The 23,828-nt window shown below is 44.9% G+C and overlaps 1 long non-coding RNA gene across 1 annotated transcript; it reads right to left on the reverse strand.

Annotated features, from left to right (window-relative positions):
- Nucleotides 1-422: 422 nt before the first annotated feature.
- On the reverse strand, nt 423-23,303 carry LOC310767887. Its single transcript, XR_014551094.1, has 2 exons — nt 23,072-23,303; nt 423-1,017 (listed from the first exon to the last, which is right to left on the reverse strand). It is a non-coding gene; the product is annotated as an uncharacterized lncRNA (long non-coding RNA).
- Between the last annotated feature and the right edge of the window lie 525 nt (nt 23,304-23,828).

Genomic DNA, 23,828 nt, shown 5'->3' on the forward strand with positions numbered 1-23,828 from the left:
CTGTGGCCCTCCAGATATTGTTGAACTACAACTCCCATAACTTGCTGAGATAGGAAGGGTCCTATATCCCGATGAGTAGAATAAATGGACCCACACTTAGAGATCTGAGAGGTTCAGGCCAGGACCCTCTGTGATGTTGTACTGGAACTTGGGGCACACCTACCTTGTAGGGTATAGCCACTCGGGATAAGGATTTGTCTCAGGTTGGCCCTGGATCAAAAAGCCTGAAAGTTTCCTTTGTCTCAGCCAACCTCCTGATGATGGAGGCTGTGTGCTAGTGGGTGGGGGAAGGGACAGGAATCTGCTTAATGGTGCTCTCATCTTGAAGAATGGTGAGAGTCTGATAAACAGGCTGAAAGTTTCCTATTCCCTCCAGCTCCCTCACCCCAAGCTCAAAAGAAGGCATTGATGGTGTGCAGGCATTGTTTCCTGTTACTAGACTTTATCAGGTAGAAGACGTTGCTTCACCAGATTCCTCAGACTCGGAAGACTTCATTATCCCTCAGAACACAGGAGACAGCGGCTGCAGAGTTGGGCAACAGCTCTGGCCCAACAGCAGTAACTGATTGGTGTCAGCATCCAGAAGGACTGAGATATGTATATTTGAATGTCATTTGGCCTTGTATGCATTTTTACAAGTGATATTTCCTAAGTGGATGCTTTATGCTATTTTCTCTAGCATATGCAATTTTTTAGCACAGTGTCTCCGTAGTATATGCATTTTGGCATGGGGTCTTTGATCGGACAACTGTATTGCAAAGTCCAGAGGAGTGTGAATCTTGAAATATATCCACGTCTCAGTTCATGTGTTGCTTCGGGAAGCATGACTTTGGTCGATTCTCATTAAAATTCAAATCGAACATCTCATCCTTACATGCGGCTTGGCTTGCTTAGATGAGTCATCTCATGTCAGCTTTGGCACACAGACTCGGTTTAGCTGCTCCCTGCCCACCACTGATGAAGGGGGTGGAGTAGCGATGGCCTCTTCCCCAGCCCCCTCTCTTGATGAAGCTGGCTCTGGAGAGGAAGACAAAGCAAGCACAAGAGTTCAGAAGTGTAAGGTGTGTTAAGTATCTAAGCAACGGGAGCCGATGTGGGAGCTAGTGCCATTGTTTGCAGAGTGTACTTGCAAATCTTCCTGCCTGCACGCATGCGCGCCAACAGATGCCTCTGTGTGCAATGAGACAATGCAACCTGCTGACACAATGTGGCCTAGCAATTATTTTTAGCTCATCAACATTTTCTTGCCATAAGAGAATCAGATCACAAGCCCCCACCCCCCATGTGTTGCACTGCCAGGGAGATCTACTGTTGCTCCCACCCAGACGAGAGGTCCAAAGTTGGCTAAGAGCAGGACATGAAGCCTCAAGTGCCCCTCATTTGACCAAGAAGGACAGCCCCCCAAAAGCCTGGGGCCAGTGATTCATGTTATGAAGGCAGGAACACCTGGCTGGGGAAAAAAAAGAAAGACTGAGTTGTCAGCAGAACGACAATAATCTCATTTTTAATATTTGATGGGAGGGAGGGGTGGAAAAGAGATTTTAGAAAAAGCTCCCAGAGGAATCCTTGCCAGCTTTCCAAAGCACTTAATTCTGCCTCTTTCTTTCCATCTCTGGATCAGTCTGGGAGCATGACAGCAATTTTTGAAATAGTCTTTCTTTTTCTCCTACAAGGAAGGAAGGAAAATGTATAGTGTGCCGAGCTACAATTCTTTTCATTTTTGTTCTTTTTCAAATCTAAATTTAATGGATCCCAACTGTTACCTGCCTCATTAGAATGTATGTACTCCAGATTGCAACTATCCAGGTTGTTTTCTTTGCTTTAAAATAAAGGTCACAAGAGAGAAGGGAAAGGAACTGCTGTAGATCATAGAAACAAGAGAGCAGCATCTGTCCCCTGTGCATAGATGGTGGCACTTGGGCCCCACTTACTCATGGGGGAAGTGGGGAACTGAAATTCCCAGGATACTGTGCCATGTGCTAGAGGACCGAGTAGCTGGTTCTACATGGCACATGCAGGAGATACCTGGATTACTTGCAGCAATGAAAAATGGACATTTATACACAATTCTCTCAAAGTGGGGGAACTCGAATTATATCACAAATAGTTTAAGTCTCTCTCTCTCTCTCTCTCTCTCTCTCTCTCTCTCTCTCTGTGTGTGTGTGTGTGTGTGTGTGAGAGAGAGAGAGAGAGAGAGAGAGAGAGATGGGGGGGTGTTGAATTTTGTACACATATAATCCTAATCTGAAAGAGACACATTACCAATTATTTTCCTATGAATATGGGACATTTTTACTACTCGAAAATGTTTAACAGAACATACATAATCGGTCTGTGACAATAATTTGTTTTAAACTGTTTTTTATATTGAGTTTTAAATTGCTATAACCCACCCTGGGACCTTACGATGAACCATGGTTAAGAAATTTGTAAATAATAATACTATATTTCTAGGCACCCTAGAAAGCTTGTATTTATTATGTGTATAGTTGAAGACACACTAATTGCTAAGAAAGCATGAAATGAGAATTTGCCATTTGTAAACCTCTCCCTAGGAATAGGGGGCATGAGTTATATTCCCAAATGCTTAAAGTACTTCAAATTTTTCAAGAAGGTGAAAACTGGCACACACATAGCCCTGTACCTGCTGATCACTAGAAAAGTATGGAGATATAGTAGCAACTCCTTGTGATAGGAAGTTCCAGTGGCTGGGACTTTTACAGAATCATCTTCCTTGTGAGGAGGTATAATGGAAGTTTTTTGTAATATCCCTTCCACTATTTACAAATATTTACACTGAGCAGGGGCAAGTGGGCAGGCAGCCCCATCAAATTTCTACTTCTTCCTCATCAGCTCCAAGAAACTCAAACTTCAACTTTCTCTGACCAAATGCAAATAGCCATATGACTCCTAGCTAAGGTGTGACTTGTATTTCAGTGGTGTGGCATATTAAAGTATGTTTGTAAAACAGCTCAGAGTGTTTACTTGCAGCGGACCTGGGTTTCTTGGGTTTTCTTTCCTCATGGGCCTAAGGGTCTGTCTTTCTTTCTTTCTTTCTTTCTTTCTTTCTTTCTTTCTTTCTTTCTTTCTTTCTTTCTTTCTTCACACTGATGCTTATGTATGCACTTAAAACTCTTAATGTACATAAAACAAAAGTGGGTTTGCAAACAGACGCAACATATAAGAGCCCCTGTCAAAGAGCTTCCATTCACTGGAGATCCTTCCCAAGTGTCCACTTGGGGCAGACCCAACTCTGGTTCTCAGTAATAGAGGAAATGGGCCTGGGAAGGACCGGAGTGGGAACTATAATGGTCAGGGGCTTGGAGAGTGTGGACAAAGAAAACAGAAAGAGCAGGGATGGGTAACTCTTGGAGCCCTCATGAGGGCCGGGGGGGTTTGTTGTGAATTAAGGTCTCTGGATCTGTTGGCAAGAACCGCAATGCTTTGATTGGAGGGGAGGGGGAGGTATACTGCCGACTGGGTTTCCGCCAAAGCCTTTATCATGCTCTTACAAAAGTGAGGTGTGTAATCAGTTCCAAGCTAAAGGGGGATTTACTGTTTCTTTCGGGGATTCTCGGAGCTCTCCGGCAACGAAATGGAAAGACTTTATCATCTGCCTCTGAGCTTTAGGGGGTGGCAAGGAGGGAATGCTGATGAATGGTTGGCCGGGTGTTTATGTGCCAGACTCTGCTCTCATGCAATTAACAAAGCTGGTAAAGGCTGGCAATTTATGCCACGTCTTTGGTCTCTCCCACCAATACCAGTGTCTCAGATAATGGGATCATCCTGACATTGGCTTATCAGTGCTCTTTGCTCCAACTGGCTTGTCAGTTCCAATATAGACCTCCACACAGATATACTAGTGCTACCATGGGTATTTAGTTTCAGCACTGTGCTAGGAGCAGGACAGAGTGGTACAGAGTTGTTCTGAGCATTCAAAAACCCATCTAAGCTGAATCAAATGGACCCACTGCTTTACACAAATGTTCCTGGAAAAGCTGAAGCAGTCTCATAAAAATTCATCAGCATTTTGATGTGAATTTATGCTAATACACATATTTTTGCCTAAATATTTCCCCTAATACAGTGTATGTTATGCATGTTTTCTCAAATGTTTCCATTTTCATATATAGTTTGCCCCAGTATGTGTAGCGGGGGATGGGGACAGGGGACCTTACTTGAGAATAGCATTGCAAAATTCAAAGAAGTGAGAATTTCAAATGATTTTTGCATTGTTTCAGGAAGGGTGAATTAAGTAAGTTTACCTTTAAATGTGGACTGAATCAAATATATTTCCCATCCCATAAAAACAATGGTATCACACAGGCTAAGATCTGCAGTGTCTACCTGATTTTGGCAGGTATTTCTGCTGTGCCAAAATAGGAACTTTTAGAAGAGGAAATTTGCCTCCACCCTATTGGCTGCCATAGTTCTACCCCAGGCTTCCTCAACCTCGGCCCTCCAGATGTTTTGAGACTACAATTCCCATAATCCCTGACCACTGGTCCTGCTAGCTAGGGATCATGGGAGTTGTAGCCCAAAAACATCTAGAGGGCTGAGGTTGAGGAAGCCTGTTCTATCCTCTGTAGTCCAGGGTAGCATTCATGATTCACCTACCTAATCAAGTTTTCACCTGGATTCTCCCTGGAGATGTTGGGACTGAACCAGGGAGGGCATGCAAAGCAGCTTCTCTATCACTGAGCCACACAGCCCTTCAACAAGACACCCAATGCTTCCTATGAACATGTTCACAGAGATATTTAGGGTTAAGTTTCATACATGCAGAAAAACAACCTTGTTTCCTGCACACAAGCAAATACTTGGTTGACCCATCATTCACGCATGCTTAACACTTGAGGGCTGCATTAAGTGATCACTTGTATGTGTGAAAAAGCCAACACATGTCAAATGCTACAGACAGAAATTCCCTGTGCTTTTCAGTGGAGTTGGTTCACACATTCAGCTGCCAGTCATCAAGGATGGAGCAAACTGAGTGAAATTCCCCCTGATGCTTACTGGAACAACACTGAACAGTCAAGAACTGATCTGAACAAGCTCCCTCATTAGCTTCCTTTTGTTGCCTAATTAATTAATGTTTACAAGACTCTAAGATCCTCTTCTGAAAAGGCACTGACAGCAACACCAAGTATTTTTTATAATAGTAATAATAACTATTCTTATTATCATTAATGCTGATGATTTGCATTAGCCCCTCTTTCAGTTGCATTCATTGCCAATGCAAAGATGTCATTGGGAATTGCTGTCCCAGCTGAAATAGACCAAGCAGACCTGCCTTAAGACTAGAGTCTTGAAATTTGGAGTGAAATTACGACTTCTCTCAAATAATCTTGAGAAAAGGGGATTGTGAAGAAAAGGGCCTTTGGGTTAAAGAAGAAAGAGCAGTATCATCATTTGTGATTGGCTGGCAGTATCTGTCCCCTGGATTGGCCAAGCCTACAATAAATATTCGGCTCCTAGCCCCAGAAGAGCCTTCATATGAGACCCAAGCTCCTGCTCAGGCTCAGCTGCCCTGCTCCAGTTGTAATACCAGACACTAGCAGTCTTGGAAAATGTATTTATTTAAAATTGTTTATATCTTCATTCCTCAGGAGATCAGAGCAATGTACAATAAATACAGTAAAAAAACAACAACCCAACAACCTACAACCACAGAATAAAATACAATGATGTAAAAAAACAGTATCAGATGCCACAGCAGCCAAAATATTTAGGATGACTCCAGAGTCTCTTTAAAAAGAAAAGGTTGTATCCAATGTTAGTCATACTCAGAGTAGACCCACTGAAATTCATGGACATAGCTAACTCAAAACCACGTCCTTAGAACTTAGAACCAGACACTTTGGAAATGATGTTGCTCAGTAAACTGAACTGGTTTAAATGGGGTTTTCACTGTCATGGGCCTGCTTGATTATTGAGTTGTAAGTCACCTGGGCATTTGAATTACTAGAAAAGAATTACTCTTAGGTTATGTGTATGAATAAATTTATGTGCTTTGGGGAAGGGCCATAGCTTAGTGGGAGAGCATGTAGAAGGTCCCTGGCTGAATCCCCAGGAGAGATTCTTGCTGCTGGTTGAGCCTTGCAAAGCCCTTTGAGCTGGCCTTTGCAGCAATGCTGAGCAGCTGGTCACCTGTGTATGCAAACCCCTTTCAGCCAAGCCCCATCTTTACCTGCCCTGCACCTGGCAACATGTGTGGTGTCAGGTGTCACACAGGTAGGCATGGCTCACCTGAAATGACCTCACAGGTCAACGATGGAGTCCAGGTGGGCTAGAAGATCCCACCACTGACCTCAGTCCTGACCTTGCTGGAGGGGCTTCCTGGGAAGAGGAAGTAAGAATAAATTTGGGTCACACATTCTTGATCTTCCTCTCTTCACAATGGGCTCTTGTTTGCCTTTATTTGTTACCAGCAGCCCTGTCAAGACAACGGGCCCTTCCTGGATAGAGAATATTGACAATGCCCCTAGGTTTCTGAGAGCAAGAGCGGCAGTTGATTTGCCAGGAGAGATGAGTGCTGTCTTGTGAGTCACCTCCAGCCCTCAGAGAATTTGGCCATATTGGGGAGATAAGATGAGAGAGGATTACTTACCACTTAGCTACATCTATCAAAAAACATTTAGCCTTGAATGGAATGCAGCACTCAAGCTGAATTGGCTGCGGAGCCTAATTCAGGAAGAGGCTACCCAGGATCCTTTGCAGTGCTGCAGGACTTGCTGGGATGCAACGCTTGGGCTCTGCAATGTGGACATGGCTGATTGCAGTCTGCAAATTTAATGGGTCCTTTACTCTGGGGACAATTGTGACATTGGTGGCACAGCATTCTAGTCCGTGCTGGGGAAACCTGAAGTTTCCTGGCCGCAGAGTAGATTAATAAACACTTGCTGCTGACTATTACTGATGGAGCAGCTATATGATATCCATACAACCAGAAGCCGTATTCCTTTCGAGGAGGAAAGTGGTTTTCTTTGTACCGGCAGCTAATTAAAAGAGAGCATTCCAAGCTGCTCTACAGTACACTTCATTGTTGTCTTTATGGTTTAGATTCTGTCTCTGTGCCAGCCTCCCATTGAGAAACAAAAACACTTATCTTGTTCACTGCTATCTCCCTCACTTTTATATATTTATCCCCTCTCTTTCTTCCTCTGTCTCTCCTCAAGCCTTCTTGGTCCCAGGTGCCCCACAGAGCAATGATAATGCTGCCTATCACCATCTCCATGTGACAGCTCTGAGCTGCTAAAGCTCAACGATTCGTTTACTAATTGCCTGCCCTCCCTCTTCCCAAATTTGCTGGGAATGGGACCCAGATTGAATCGGGTGCAGCCAAGGGAGTCCAAGAAACAGCAAGAGCAGAAGTGGCCGCCTCATTGCTGAGACCAGCAGGGAAGTCAGATGCAGAAAACTTTGTAGAGTGTCATCCATGGGTTTTGGACTACAACTCCCATCAGCATGCTCAGATAATTTCAACATAGCCAATTCCTGCCTGGGCTATGAATTTTGGGAGGAACTAAAAGAATTACAGCACAACAGAATGCCTATCTAGACACTGTATTTTATCTAAGTTTGGGGGTTCCTAGCCAAACAAACTATCTGAAGGCACCTGAAAGAGCTTTCGCAAACAAGACTAGCAACATTCTGTAGAGGTTGGGTTTCTGTAACCGAAACTATTCCCTGTTTATAATTGGGGTATTGAAACAGAGAGAATGTGATTCCAAGGATGAAATAAGAGGTGAACCATCTCCTGGTTCCAAACCCAACAGCAAGCATCACTCTGTCAGGTGGACCACACACACAGCCTCTCATGCCCACCCAACCCTCACATTACCAATATTTCTGGATTGCTGGGTCATGGCTGTGTACAGGGTCAGTTTGCCTGAGGTAAAGGGCGCCACATACAAATGCCAGCCAGAGTGGCAGTTGAATCTGAGCAGAACCGTCTACCACACCCAAGGACAGCAGTCTACCTTAGGGGACACAGGGCAACCCATATGTGGCACATACAATTGTGTCCTCCAGTGTCTCCCCACCTGTTCCCCAGGATCTGCTGCCTGAGGCCACTGCCTCCCTTTGTCTAACCGTAGGGCTGGCTCTGGCTGTGCAGCTTTCCCATTAGGCCACCTCTCTCTGAGGTGACACTTGGCAGTAAAAAAGAAGCAATGGATGCTCCCGATAATGCTTTCTATGGCCTGTCTCACTCAGTAATAAGGTTATATTATTTTTATGGTAAAGCCAATACAAAGTCAATTAAAAGCGAAGGGGCGGGTAGGAACAATAGTCCACAGAGATTTGAGCAGCAGGCAGAAAAGGGCTTTGAGGGAGCAGTGCAGAGTGTTCCCTGGGACTGCAATGCGTGAATGCCCTCTGCACCTGCTGAAAATGAGAGATAGGGATGTGGGAAGGAGATAAGCCCCCTTACTGCATATTGATTCTGTTGGCCAAAGCTTTACTCCATGCCACTCTTCCGCAAGAGTCAGCAGATCAATGCTGGGTGACGCCAGCTGAGGATATGGCCCAGGGAATTTAAAAAGGCAAAAGCTAAACTGGTGAGGTGGCGGGGGATGGGTGAGGAAAGGTCATTTATTCCATATTTTGTTTTAAATCCCTTGATTCCGTCTCAGGCTGCTGGGGCGAGAAAACCGAGGGCCGGTGCTCTGTGATTCTGAATCGGTGTGTGTGTGTGTGTGTGTGTGTGTGTGTGTGTGTGTGTGCTTTGACAAAGTGTTATCGCTTTGCAGAGTTGTCATAATCACCCAAAGAGGCAAATTCTATTTATTTGATGCTTGAATGTCTGATTCATCAGACATCCTCTGCCAAGTCCGGGAAACGGAGACAGTAGCGTGGAAGGAGCCGAGCTTCGCTTGTCTATCTCCAGGTCAATACATTTATTTTTGTGAAGGAAAGCTTCTCTCTTTCCTCGCATCCTCGCCATCCCCCCCCCTCACCACGCCATCCTCAATCCCTTTCTCAAATGTTTTGTTGAAGAGTAGAAGTGCTCTCTTCCATTGTCAGAGGCCTCTCTTCTGCCCAGAAAGAGATAAGAGGGGAGAGAGAAAATTGAAGGGTTTCCGACACAGCAGCTTTCCTTGGCTCACAAGCGGATGGCTGTTGTTGGTATGTTTATATCTACCAAATGGGAGCAGCAATTGAGTTGGGGGGGGGGAGTACTTCTTGAAATGAAATGGGGAGGGGCAGGGAGTGGGAAGGTAGGTGCCTGAAATCAATGGGTAGAGCAGTTATGATTAGTAATAGACAAACCTATCAGTTTCAGCTTCTCTCAGTTTCTCATCTTCCTACTGTTGTTTACAGTGGTACCTCGGGTTACAAACACTTCAGGTTGCAGACTCTGCTAACCCAGAAATATTACCTTGGGTTAAGAACTTTGCTTCAGGATGAGAACAGAAATTGTGCTCTGGCAGTCCGGCGGCAGCGGGAGGCCCCAGTAGCTAAAGTGGTACCTCAGGTTAAGAACATTTTCAGGTTAAGAACGGACCTCCAGAATGAATTAAGTTCTTAACCCAAGGTACCACTGTATATTTGTTTATCTATTTGTTGCATTTTTATCCCCCTTTTTTTCTCCAAGGAGCTCCAGGGGGGTTTACATGATTCTCCCCCGCTCCTCATTTATTCTCCACAATAACCCTGTGAGTTAGGTTAGGCTCAAAGGTGGTGACCAGCCCAAGGTTACCCAGGGGGCTTCATGGCTGAGTGGGGATTAAGATGGCAGAGCCAGCCCAATACATTTTGGCCCCTTAGGTGGATCCCAAAATGGACCCTTTCTCTGCCATGGAAGAAGGGGAAAGTTTTACATCAGGAACAAGGGGGAAGAAAGATCGACATTGGGATCTGGTGCCCCAGTGAATCCTGCCACCTGAGGCAGTTGCCTCACCTTGCCTCATAGATGGGCTGGCTCTGTTTAGAAGGCAATTAATAAATCAGTAATAATAATGATAACAGCAATAATAATACCTGGAGATGCCTTCTGCATGCAATGCAGTTGCTCTACCACTGCACCAGAGTCTAATAATAATAATAATAATAATAATAATAATATTTACACACCCAGTTCAAGAATCCTTACATACAGACATATTTAATCTCCCTAGACTCAAACAAATGTTCCAATGTAAGACAAAAGAATACCATGTGGCAGAGCAGCCGGGGGATTTGCTTTATATAATTTGTCCATTTCTTCTTCTAGGTTAACCATGCATGCAGCTCCTAATGCTTTCAGTAGCCATTCTTTAAAGATGCAATAGTTGGATTTTCCCAGTGTCTTGCATGGACAATCCTTGCCCCAATTAAAAGATTGACAATCACATTTTCACTTCCATTGTTTGATACATTCTGTATGTACTTTGAGAGTAAAGTCAAAGCACTGAAAGCCTAGTCTAATCCTTGTTATCTGGTTAATTATATGAGAAATCTAGTGTGTCGAATAGCTTTGGATGTTGGGGCAACTCCACAACACCTGAAATAAGCCTTCATCCAAAATACCACATTGCCAGCATCCCAACACAATTCATTTGATAAATCCTTTTCATTCTTTGTTCATTATCTTATCAATCCTATTCATTCTTTCCTCCCCTTCCTCGGGGAAGGGCTGTGTGGCTCAATGTGGCACATGTGTTGCATGCAGAAGGTTTCAGGTAGAGTCCCCAGCATCTCCTGATAGAACTGGGAGGAACCCCTGGCTGGAACCATGGAGAGCAAATGCCAGTTAGCATTGACAAAGCTGAGCTACATAGACCAGTGGTCTGTCTTGGTATAAGGCAGGTTTCTGTGTTCCTTTGAATGTCATGGATGCTTTAACTGAGATTCTTGCATGGCTGGGGGTTGGATTAGAGGACTCTTGGGATCCCTTCCAACTCTATAATTCTATGAATCATATATGGCATCTGAACAGAATCTTAAACTGGGCCTTTCATGCTTTTTTACAGTGTATTATGGGCATCGTGCAGGTAGGAACAGGAAGTTTTGCAACCCTTCCAAAAAAAACAAAAAAAAAAAAACAAAGGAGAACAACTGCTTAGTTCCAAAAGGAGGCAGTTCCATGACTCTGGGGCCACTGCTGTCTAGACCCTGCTACTTGCAGTATATATTTGTTTGCATAAAAGTGTAGAAACTTCTCATTTTGTGCAGTTGGAATGTAGGCTTGTGTACACAGGTAAGAGTCACACAAACTCTCCACCTACTTTTGCCTCTGGCCTCGTCCACCATAGGATTGGACAAAAATGCTTCCCCCTACCTCAGTGAAAGACTGCAAATAATGGGGACAGGATGCAATGCTCTGCCACAGCTGAACCTTTTGACTGTCCCACTTCCAATGTATCTTCTTCTCTTGAATGTACTTGGAACTGGCCAGTTCTGTCCTGTGTATATGAGGGAAGCTCAGGCCAAAGGAAGTGACTACTGAGCCCAAGAACAGCGCAGAGTAAAGATGGGCAGGCAATTTGTGTTTTGGATTGACTCAGAAGTAAACTGATCTGTTCGAAAGCTTGTCTCCTTTCAGAGCCAATTTGAATGATACCAACCTGCACACATCCTCACAAGCCACTTACCTTTAAACCTCTGCAAATGAGAGGGTTCAGGTGGCCAGAAACAGCCACCTCCTGGCTGCAGAAAGCTGTCATTTGCAGCCAAAGTTTATGGAGGTTTGCAATTTCCCACAGCCTCTGACTGCAAACACTAGGGACTTTCTATGTCATTTTGGAGCTTGGGTTTTGGAGAACTGGGTTGGTGAGAGGGGTGAATTTAATAACGAATGATGAATAGTAAAACATATATTATTATTATTATAAAAAGTGTCAACAAGCTGATGGGGAAGTCTTTTGGAAGGCAATCTTGACCGAGAACTGCATTTTCTGGTGCCATACACACCACACCTGTTTTGACAAGTGATCCTCAGATGGTTGGAGTCAATGCAGCTCTTGGCCTGGAAACCTTCAGCCATCCTTGGCTCTAAGGGATGGAGGAGCCCCTCTCCCCCACTGGCTGCACAAGGCTGCCTGAGGGTTCTGTCCTTAGGAAGCTGGAGTCTGTGGACCAGGCTATGCCACATGCTGCTGCTTCTCTCTGTGCTGCTACCTCAGGACACCCTCTCTGGACTACAGATGGGTGAATATGTCAGTTTTGGTTCATAGAACCATAGAATTGTAGAGTTGGAAGGAACCACGTGGGTCATCTAGTCCAATCCCCTACAATGCAGGAATCTCTTTTGCCCAGTGTGGGACTTGAACCCACAAGCCCGACATGAAGAGTCTCAGGCTTTATCAACTGAGCTATGGTTTCTCTCTGTTTCTCATTTTTCCAATCTTAAGTTTGGTTCTCCATATTTCCACATCAGTTTGTTTTTCCATGTCCTGATGAAAATTCATCAATATTTTATTGCAAATTTATCCTAACGTTCCCATTGTTGCACACAGTTTTCCCTAATATACACATTTGTGCAAATAAACTTCCCTCCACATACAGTGGTACCTCTGGTTACGTACTTAATTCGTTCCAGAGGTCCGGTCTTAACCTGAAACTGTTCTTAACCTGAAGCACCACTTTAGCTAACGGGGCCTCTTGCTGCCACCACACCGCTGGAGCACGATTTCTGTTCTCATCCTGAAGCAAAGTTCTTAACCCGAGATACTATTTCTGAGTTAGCAGAGTCTGTAACCTGAAGCGTATGTAACCTGAGGTACCACTGTAATGCATTTTTGTATGTTATTTTCACTAAAAGTAAAGGTAAAGGACCCCTGACCATTAAGTCCAGTCACAAAGGACTCTGGGGTTGTGGAGCTCAGCTCGCTTTACTGGCCGAGGGAGCTGCCGTTTGTCCGCAGACAGTTTTTCCAGGTCATGTGGCCAGCATGACTAAGCCGCTTCTGGTGAAACCAGAGCAGTGCATGGAAATGCTGTTTACCTTCCCGCCTATTTATCCACTTGTACTTTGACATGCTTTCAAACTGCTAGGTTGGCAGGAGCTGGGACCGAGCAACAGGAGCTCACCCTGTCGCAGGGATTCGAACCGCTAACCTTCTGATCGGCAAGCCCTAGGCTCAGTGGTTTAGACCCCAGTGCCACCTGCGTCCCTTTATTTCTTTATTTATTTCTCTAGCATAGGTGTTATTGCGCACAGTTTACCTTTGTACTGTATATGCGTTTTTGTGCACATTACCTTGCAAACTTCAGAGACGTGTAAATTTCAATGGATGGATATATTTTGGTTCACATATTACTTTGGAAAATGTGTATTGGATAGATTTGTTTTTAAATGGGAACTGCATTAAATGGCTCTCCCATCCCTGCTTTGGACTGGCTGCACCTCTCATTTTAAACAGCAAGAATTATACATGATTATTATTTCCAGACAGATGCTGAAAAGCAGGAAAGATCCTCAACTCCCCCCACTTGGCTTTCCTTCCTGTTCTGTAACCTTTCCCCCAATAGTCACCCTAAAGGAAAAGATGTTCCCCTCCTTTTTCAGACACCAGTTCCTGCCTGATGGGGAAATAGAGCACATTCCTTTCAAGTTGCAAGAAAGAAGGGTGCTTCAGCTCAAGTGAAATATAGACATTTCTTTTCAATTTCTCTGGGAAGGCAGAGTCTCCTCTGAAAATACATTATTATTATTGTGTGTGTGTTTTTTGTAAGGTTGTGCCAAAATGCCCACCTTTCACTGCCTTCTTTACAGGTAGTAAAGCTGACAGCGGGGGCAGATTTCAGTCATTTTGCAGAGAGGGAGTAGGAGGAGAAGAAAGGAGACCTTCCTGAAAACCGTGGTGCTGTTCCTTGGGGCTGGCATCACCTTCCCCACTGCCACCAAAAATTCTTTCTTAGAACAAAAGGGCACCCGCTGCTGTGAAGCACCTCTTGGTACTGTTTTGCTTGTTCTTTTCTTTTTACTCTGCTTTTCCACTGCAAAAGACTGCCTGTCTGCAGGCTAAATGTTACAACACTAAAGGAAAAGGGATCAGGAGGGAGGAGGGAAAAGGCAAACTCAGGCACCAGATCATAGTTGCAGAGTTATTGGAATAAGCCACTTGGATGGAAATAGTTTTGGGCAGGGGGGAGACCAAAGTGGCTGGTGTCTCACAGCTTAGCCAATGCTAGGGTTGCCATATTTTGAAGAACAACAAAAAAAGAGGACACAATTGCCAACTTCTACTTTTAACTATGGATCTCTATGACAACTCTCATTTTACATACCCATGAAAAAGAGGATGGAAAAAGAGGACATATGGCAACCCTAGAATGCTGTAGTCCTGTCTCTTCCTCTTCTAAAGTCTGATGGGGCAGTTGTTGCTAGTAGGGAGAACAGAGCACAGCCACTTTGGCTAGTAGCCATTGATAGACCTCTCCTCCACAAAGTTGTCTAACCCTCCTAAGGTGGCTTACAAAGCAGTCAGGAAAAATAAAATAAAAGATTAAACTTATGAACTAACAAAAACAATAAAACAGCAAACGTTTAGTAAAGCTAAAACAATAGAAAGAAATAAAACGATGATTAAAATACCACACCATAAGATCAGCCCAAAACATACTGGAGCAACAACAATAACAACAACAAAGGGCTTTCAGGGCTCTGCTAAGGAAGCTTTTTGGTGGCCTGTTTGTTTGCACAAAATTTGGTTGCCCTTTCTAGTGCAATTATTCCGTCCCTTTTCTGGCTGCAGAAAGTCTGATAAGAAAAAGTGATGGAAAATTGCGCTGAAAGAAGGGGATAAATGACCACTACCTGGCAATGTCCTATAATCTCTGTGCAAACATTTCAGGATGACTGCTCAATAAACAGCTGATGCCAGAGAAGCTCTGTGCAAGTTTCGTGCAAATGTATCAGCAAGAATGTTCAATAAAAGCCAACAAAGAAGGGGTGCATGTCCATGTTTATTTCCTCAGATGTATGTTCTGCTTCCTTTCCATCATGGAACCTAAGGTGAATTATGTGTGGTACCCAGGCTGACACCCATCCAGGAACTCATCAGACTGAGTCCTGCTTAGCTTTAGCAACTTCAACTCCCATCATCCCTGACCACTAGCCAAGCCGGTTGAGGCTGATAGGAGTTGGAGTCCAACAATTCCTGGGCTCCCAACCCCTGCTTTGCCACACCTGAGGGCCGTGATCCCTTGCCTAATTGGCCGACAATGGCTCCCAAAGATTTCCAGTTTCCAGTTTCTCAACATCTCAACTCTTTTTTCTTGTTATTTTTTGCTTTCAGCCCAGATCTGACAAATGACCTCAAACCGATTGAGAGAGTGAGAAATTATGAGTTGGGGCTTTTCAGGGTTGTCAAAAGAGACATGCCCACATCTGTCATGGCTATAGAGAGAGGAAAGTACATCTTTTAAAAATGGCCTTAAAATGAGCTGGGAATTGGGGAGGAAGTCACTGTGGGAGTGGAGAGCTCTGGCAGGCCTGTCGCCAAAGTACCCGGATGGCTGAGACGTCGGCTGAAATTAACGAGAGCCCAGAGATTTATGAGCCCTGCGGAAGCCCCAAATTGGACATTTATTCTGAAGGCTAAAGCAAATGTGGCAGCAGAATCGGCAGCAACTAAAAGCAGATCAAAGAGCTCCAAGAAAGGGGGGGGAGAGAAGGGAGGGGAGGCAGACCAGGAGCTCATGCCAAGAGCTGGATTTCTAGGAGGAGAAAGGTCTAGGACTAGGGATGCCTGGGGGGTCCTGGGGAGCATCAAGTCCCTGGTTGCATCAAGTCTCTTCCCACCCACCTGCTCCCTTTGTCATTTGTCAGATGCTTCTCAACTAGAGAGATCACTCAGTCAAAGGAACCTTACCTGATTAATCTGAAGAGTTTGAGTCCTTACATAAGTGATTAAATTTGCATAAATTTGCAGAGGAGTAAAAGAAAAAGTGTTATGACCTAAGAAGTACATGTCCTTTGCTGCATGTGCCTGCATTGCAGTCACGGCCAGATTTAGGTTTGATGAGGCCCTAAGCTACTGAAGGTAATGGGGCCCTTTATATGTCCAATTGTCCTTTGTCAACAACAAATTGTTGCTGTTTTTTGTGTTGAATATATGCTATATGGTAATTTGTGGACCTACACAACACAAAACACTGTTGCTGTATGTAGGTTTTGTTTTATTTGTTTTTTATCTTATATTTTGGAAATGTACATCCAGTTTTTCCCCCTTTTATTTTTTTGGGGGCCCCCAACAGAGTGGGGCCCTAAACTATAGCTTGTTTAGCTTATACGTAAATCCGGCACTGGTTGCAGTAGACATCACCTTAGAATGGGGTGAGCTGGGGTGGGGGGAGGGATCAGGCAGGCCTCCTCACATGTTTTGGCCAAGCCACCTCCACTGCGCCAACCCACCCTATAACCAAGGACTGGAGAATCAAGCAGGCCAAATCCCTCCACTGTCATCTGGAGCAGCCATTCCAGCAATGGGGAAGAGGCACCTCATGCCCCTGAACTGTGCCAGATGGTCATAAGAACAGCTGTGTAGAAATTAGTGTCTGAGTTTTGGTTTTGGTTTTCCTCTTCCCTCCTGGTCCCTTTCCCCTTGTGTGTTGCGATTTTAGATTGTAAGCATGTGGATAGGAAATGTCTTGTATTTGATCATATGCAAACTGCTCTGGAAGCCTATTTGACTGAAGAGAAGGACTCAAATGCGCTCTCTCTCTCTCTCTCTCTCTCTCTGTTTCTCCTTTTCCTAATCTCTACATTTCCACATCAGTCTGCAATATAATTTGCTAAAGTCCTCATGAAAATTCATCAGTATTATAGTGTGACTTTCTCCCCAGTACTTATTTTTGTATTCAGTTTTGCTTACACATTTAGACAAATCAATTTCCGCTATTATAATACGATTCTGCATCTTATTTTCACTAAAATATGCATTTTTATGCACACTTTCCCCATATATATGTGTTTTCATACGCATTAGTTAGTTGGGGAACTCCCTAGCAAAATTCTTATAAGTGTGAATTTCAAAGGTCTGCATTTCGGGTCACGTGTTGTTTCAGGAAGTGTGACTTAGATAAGTTTGTCAATAAATGAGAACTGAACCAAATCCCCCATCCCTACCTACACCTACATGATTTTAGGGATGGGGCAGGTAAAGATGCAGCTGGGTGAATCCAGGAGGACCCCCAAACTACAGACAATGGGTTGAATCCAATGCTAGCCCTTCTCAGAGTAGACACACACATGTGTGAATGCCATGGCAGTTTACTTCCCCATATGAACCTGCTCCCACTTGGGGTCAGATTAAATACATACTTGACAGATATGGTTGAATTCTGTCCACCGCACACCTACACATGTGCAGCACATATGAAATGGCACACCAGCAAAGAGTTTTAAAAATAAATAAATAAAAGTTTAAGTTCCCTCTAAAGCAGTACTCAGCCCCTTCTTCATTAGACCTAAGTGGAAATTTTCCACTTTCTCAAAATTGAAGGGAATCTTATGTAGGGCTGAGGCTCCCTGAGCAAAGAAGCAGTCAGATTAATCAACAGAAACCAGACACGCAGAATCCACACACACACACACACACACACAGAGAGAGAGAGAGAGAGAGAGAGAGAGAGAGAGAGAGAGAGAGAGATGTTCTGCTCAAGACAATTGACGGCTGCCCTCCCTTCCTCTCCAGAAACATCCTTCCCTCTTGCATCCTGATAAACAAGGGCTTCTTCTCTCCTTGTTCCCCAAGTTTATTAAGCTCTCAGCCACTCACCGCTGCACCTCCCCTTCCTATGACCTCTAACAATGATAATGACTCTGCTGGTGATGTGCAAACATGTCTTTTGACTCTCCTGCTTGATTGATAAGGAGACACAAGCCTCCTCCATCCCAATGCAGCTACAGTGAGAGCTTCTCTGCCCTGGCTCAGTGGGTTTGCTTTGCTCCTTATTTGAAATCTTGATTTTAAAACTGCAAGGCCTTTAAAAAAAAAGAAATCCTCTGCATGGGTTTCCAGATCCTGGGTTTCCAGAAGACTGGACATGAAAAAACCAACTCCTGAGACCCATCTCATATTGGCCACCCACCTGGACTCTCCCTGGGATAATTCTACAACAGGAAAGTGTGGCTTTCATTGCAAAGCTATGTTGTGTCTGTATCCAGAAGGTCATTGGTCCAAATTCAGAAGGCCAACTGGTACTCATATTTTGGTATACAGCACATATGGATGGGTAGCATTTTGCCTCAGTTCCCAAGGATCTATCCATCCATCCACTTTATGCAACCAACAGAATCGAACAGTGAAGTTTTCCCCCACCTTAAACTCAACTAGCTGTTGGTGTTCTGCACATTTGCCCCCTTTCTATGGACAAACAGCACCCCTGCACACAGAAAACTAGTATGTCAGAGAGAAGGTGAGAAGTCTGGCATGCCAGTTTTCTAATACATAGAGTTTTATTGGGGGGGGGCAGGCAGTGTTTAAATATGTAAGAGCCCTTCCCAAGTGCGTGAAGTGGTAGTAAATTCCATACCATGGAGAAATCTCTCATGTGAACAAGCCACAAAAAGGGGAACGATAAGCAGATTGGGTTAGCCTGGTTGTAGCAAAGAGAATCTGGGGGAATGTTGGCATTTTTGGAGAGTAGAAACTTCCATCCCATTCAATATCATTAGTTTCAGCCTGAAGTCAAATTGGAGACCATTCAGCACAACTCCAGTTGGTAAACCAGTCAGCAACTAAGGCCTCATCTGCACTACACATTTAAAGCAGCACCATACCATTTTAAGCAGGCATGGCTGCCCCTGAAGAATCCCAGGAACAGTGTCAGACGTTGGGCTCTCAAATTTCAGTGGCACCCTGTATTGTTAGGACACCTCTATGCAGTGGCGTAGCGTGGGTTGTCAGCACCCGGGGCAAGGCAAGTAATTTGCGCCCCCTAACCCATGGATTTGCGCCCCCTAACCTGTGGATTTGCGCCCCCTAACCCTAACCCCCAGATGTTGCGCCCGGTGCGGCCGGGCCCCCCTGCACCCCCCACGCTACGCCACTGCCTCTATCCCCTTCCCAGAGTTCTCAGAGTGGTTTAATGATCATTTTAGCTATGGAAGGAGAGTAGGCTAACAGCTGTTAGAACCCTTAACATTTTACAGTTCTTAGAATTTGGGTGGTGGTGGGGTGGAACCAGGCTGGTTGGGAGTGGCAGGCAGCCTGGATAGCTCAGTTGGTTAGAGCATGGTGTTGATAACACCAGCGTTGCAGGTTCAATCTGCATATGGGCAGCTGCATATTCCTCAGCGTCCCTTCCAACTCTGTGATTCTAAGCTACTGCTTTAAATGTGTAATGCAGATAGGGGCCCAGGCAAGCTTTGGTAGAATGAAAAAAGACTAAGGAAGGTCACACAGGGAGTTGGTGCCCCAGCCACCAGCAGAACCTCAGTGTCCTCTTCTGAAAGATGAGCTCTTGCAATTCCGCATTAATATATCAACCTTTTAAAATGTCAGCTGTTGTTTAGTCCTTATCTTTTGTTGGAACGGGGCGGCTCCTGATTGGAGGATCTGGATGATTTATTGGCTTGTCTCTGTCTGTATTATTGGAAAATGACAGGGCTACTCAGGTGTAACGTACTTGGTTAGACAACATTAATAGAGCCGTGTAGATGTTCTGGACCCAGAATCCTTAGCAACAGATTCCTGTCTTTCACTCTAAACTTCCCCCAGAAAAACAGAAGCATTTACTATGTGAAAAAGTTTGCTTAGTATATGGGGGAAGGAGAGGGGGGCAAGGATGGCTTTTAGGCTTCTTTGGTTAAAACATCCTGCTAGTGGAAATCGAACATTTGCATTTGCAGCCCAAAGAGCCCAGAGCACGAACTGTGTGTAGGATGACCTCCAGTTGCAAAGCTGGCTCTAGCTAGACTCCAGACACACAACATTAACTGCCCTGTGATTTGTTGAAGCTGAATATCATTATTGTGATTTTACTCATGTCTCTTTTATTCACATGTCTCTATGTGACGTGTAAGCTGCCTTACAAGGATTTGTTCAAGTTAAAGTTGAACCACTCCCTTTCTCCCTCCCTCTCTGGATTTATTCTCAAAGTAACTTGTAAACTATTTATGCAATTTGATGCACTTATTATACTATTTTCCTTATGTAATTATTATGCTATTCTTCATCCTCCCAATTGTAGTATTCCACCATACTGATTGTGGGGGGGGCTTAAAACGGGTCAGAAGGAGGATTTGTATCCTAAAAGGAAGGATATATCCTGGAGGTCACACAACAAGGGAGTGGGTTGTCTCAGTAACCTTGTTTTTGGGTTTCCTTGAAGCCTCTGGCTGGTTGCACTTGAAATCTGGATGCTTGAGTGGGCAAACTTTGGTCCTGATTCTGATGAACTCTTCCCATGATCTTAGGTGCACAGTGATGTGCCTGCTTAGACTGGCTCAATTTATGGATTCTGTGTCCCAAACAGTAACGTTTGAGTGTGAAAAAAGAAACCCCCTCCCTTCATTGCAATCTCATTCCTGTTTTCCTGCCAGTACTGCGTCCTCTTGACTATTTTTCAGAAATGTTCTCTGCGCTCCAGCTAAATCCTTTTTATTGATTTCATTTCCTCTGGACTTCTGCTTTGAAGGTGAAGTGTAGCATTAGGAGGTAATGAGGAAGAGGAGAAAATGCAAGTATTTCTTCAGGAAGGGCTGCAATTCAAATCCCACTTTCCTGAATTCAGTGGGACTTACTTCTGAGTAGGCATGGTCAGAATTGCAGCTTGAGCTGTTCTGAGGGATAGGCACATTTTTTTGAGTTGTACACCTGCATCTCAAAACTGGGAGATGTGCAAATATTTTCAGTGATTAGCTGCATGTCATTTCCTGTTTATTTTGGGGAGTACAGAGTAGGGAGGCTCACCTGGAGCTGCAAAATGAATCAAATTTCTCCCCCTTCCATATCTGACGAAGCAGAATAATGGAGGGTGGTGTGTCCTTGTACTCAGGAGGACAGTGGTGCTTCCTGTGATCTTCAAAGTGGACACACATAAAATCACTCCCATTTGATTCTGTCTATGAGTGTTGGAGAGTGTGGACTCATCTCAGAAGGACCTGGCTCCTTAAAGGCTCCATTTGCCGTTTAGGGACTTCAACTGGGCAATGGGGAGAAATCATAATGCAATGCCCTCCTACTCAAAGTGTCTGGCTCCATTTTGACACGGATCCTGCCCCCTTTGAGTAGGACTTGGCTCGCTTCTCATGCTCCACCTCTCCTGTACTTCTTCCACAATCTATAAAAGGCTTACCTTGTGAATTTCCCACTGCTTGTTACTCACCACTCCACCCCACCCAGTAATCCTCTTTTTGTAGTTCTGCCACCTAATTAAAAGAGATCTGACTTGCCAATTAATCAACCATTTAAATTTGCATAAATTTGCATATGGGCAAAACAGTAGTACTGAAGCAAGAGGCGTCCCCTTTTGTGCTTTCAGATGATGCATGTCTGTGTCACAACCTTTCACAAGAGAGAAAAGGACAGCCTTTTATGACAAGGCGTGTCACCTGCAGTCTTACTTAAAACCATTTTTAAAAGAATCTGCTGCCTGATTAATTGAGAGTGTGGGTTAGTTGGTTAAAAGTGTTTTAATGAAATTATCTTACTGATTAACTGATTAAATGTTGAAGTTTGGTGGGGGAGCAAACAAGTAACTGGAGAAAGTGAATAGAGAAAAGTTCTTCTCCCTCTCTCATAACACTAGAACTCCAATGAAGCTGAATGTTAGAAGATTCAGGTTAGATAGAAGAAAGGACTTCTTTATGCAGCACATAGTTAAACTATGGAACTCACTCCCACAGGAGGGAGTGATGGCCAACAACTTGCATGGCTTTAAAAGAAGATTGGACAAGTTCATAGAGGAGAAATCTATCAGTGGCTACTAACCATGATGGCTCTGCTCTGCTTCCACCAATGTTGGCCAAAGTTGGGTCTCCAGCTGGAGACTACAACTCCCATGATCCCTAGCTAACAGGACTAGTGGTCAGGGATGATGGGAAATGTAGTCCCAAAACAGCTGGAGACCCAAGTCTGGGAAACACTGGCTTCCACAGTTGGAGGCAGTAATGCTTCTGAATACCAGCTGCTGATAATCACAAGAGGGAACAGTGGCTGTTGTGCTCAGGTCCTACTTACAGGCTTCCCATTGGGGCATCTGGTTGGCCACGGTGAGAACAGGAAGCTGGCCTAGAGGGGCCATTGGCCTGATCTACTATCATGAACTGGAAGGACAATGGAAAGGAGGAAGAGGATCCTAGCGAATGGTGCAGTCACAAACTGGGACCCACCAGGGGAAGACAGGGATGGGAAAGGAGATGTTGGGGTTGTGGAAAGTACACATGGGATGATAGAGGGTGGTGAGGGGATGGGGGCCAGAAGAGCAGGACCCCTCCTCAGAACCAGAGAGGCCCCTGTCTCCACAAACAAGGCATAGGGAGCAGTGGGAGGAGCACTCTGGGAGGCTGAGGCAGGAAGGACCCACAGCCCAGGTGAGGCTTGTTAGCTTGGGGAGGAGGTGTGAGATTCCTCGGCTGGAGTAGGCTCAGAACAGGTGAGGGTCACATGCCTCATCAAACCCAGATGCTGCAATCAACATTCATCTGAAGGCAGCCCTGTTCAGGGAAGTTTTTAATGTTTGATGCCATATTGTGTTTTAATATGTTGGAAGCCACCCAGAGTGGCTGGGGTTTATTATTGCTGTTGTTATTATTACTGGTATAAAAAAAGAAGCTGAGTAAAGGTGCTGTGTCTGCTCAACTGCCCATGTTGCTGGACCTCAGCTTAGAAGAAGAGAAGAGTTTGGATTTGATATCTCGCTTTATCACTACCCTAAGGAGTCTCAAAGCGGCTAACATTCTCCTTTCCCTTCTTCCCCCACAACAAACACTCTGTGAGGTGAGTGGGGCTGAGAGACTTCAAAGAAGTGTGACTAGCCCAAGGTCACCCAGCAGCTGCATGTGGAGGAGCAGGGGAAGCAAACCCGGTTCACCAGATTATGAGACTACCGCTCTTAACCACTAGACCACACTGGCTCGCTCCAGGACGACTATGGGTTTCTGCTTCCTGACTGCTGTACTTCAGACTTTGCTTACTTGGATTGTCCCTGGACTGTGTTTCCTGACCACTGAACTTTGGACTTGACATACTGTGTTCGCCAGCGGCACTTGCTGTCAGGTAGGCCGGGGGTACAGTGTAAGAAAAACATTGGGGCCTCATTTGATCAGTAGAATGTCTGGTATCTGGTGGGCGGGGCTTGTGTGTTCTGCTCTGGAATCAGCCCCACCCCTCAGGGTGTTCTGTTAAGTTTCAGTGAAGAGGGACCAACTGTCTCATCTTGTTTCTTGCCTCAGATTTGCCTCGTGTCATTGTACCATATTGGCCCAAATATAAGCTGCACCTGAATATAAGCCACACTTTTAAAATTGCGGGGGGGGGGGATACCCTGATATAAGCCACTCCATTCCTCGCTGCTCCTGGCTGCATACTGGGGGGGGGGGGCGGGGAGCAGCGCTGCGTTGCGTTGCTGATGGCCTTTCCCCTTCCTTGCTCTTTCTCCCTTCCTGGCCTTGGGGAAGAGGACAGGGGACTACACGCAGAGCGGTAGCCGCTTTGCCATGCTCCGGGCGCTGTGTGCCCCACGCTCCTGGCTGCATAGCATAAGGTCGCGGATATAAGCTGCACTTTAACTTCTCATGGTCTGAATTTAGGGGGAAAGTGAGGCTCATACTCAGGCCAATACGGTATTTAGTTTTTCTCATGTTATTGTGTTAGTTTCCTTTTTCATTGAAGCTTAGCTTACACTTACGTGAGCCACTTATTTTTCTCAAAGAAAAAGAAACTCTGCCAAGG

Source organism: Podarcis filfolensis (genome assembly GCF_964270895.1).
Source record: "Podarcis filfolensis genome assembly, chromosome: 8".
In the NCBI taxonomy this organism is placed as follows: domain Eukaryota; kingdom Metazoa; phylum Chordata; class Lepidosauria; order Squamata; family Lacertidae; genus Podarcis; species Podarcis filfolensis.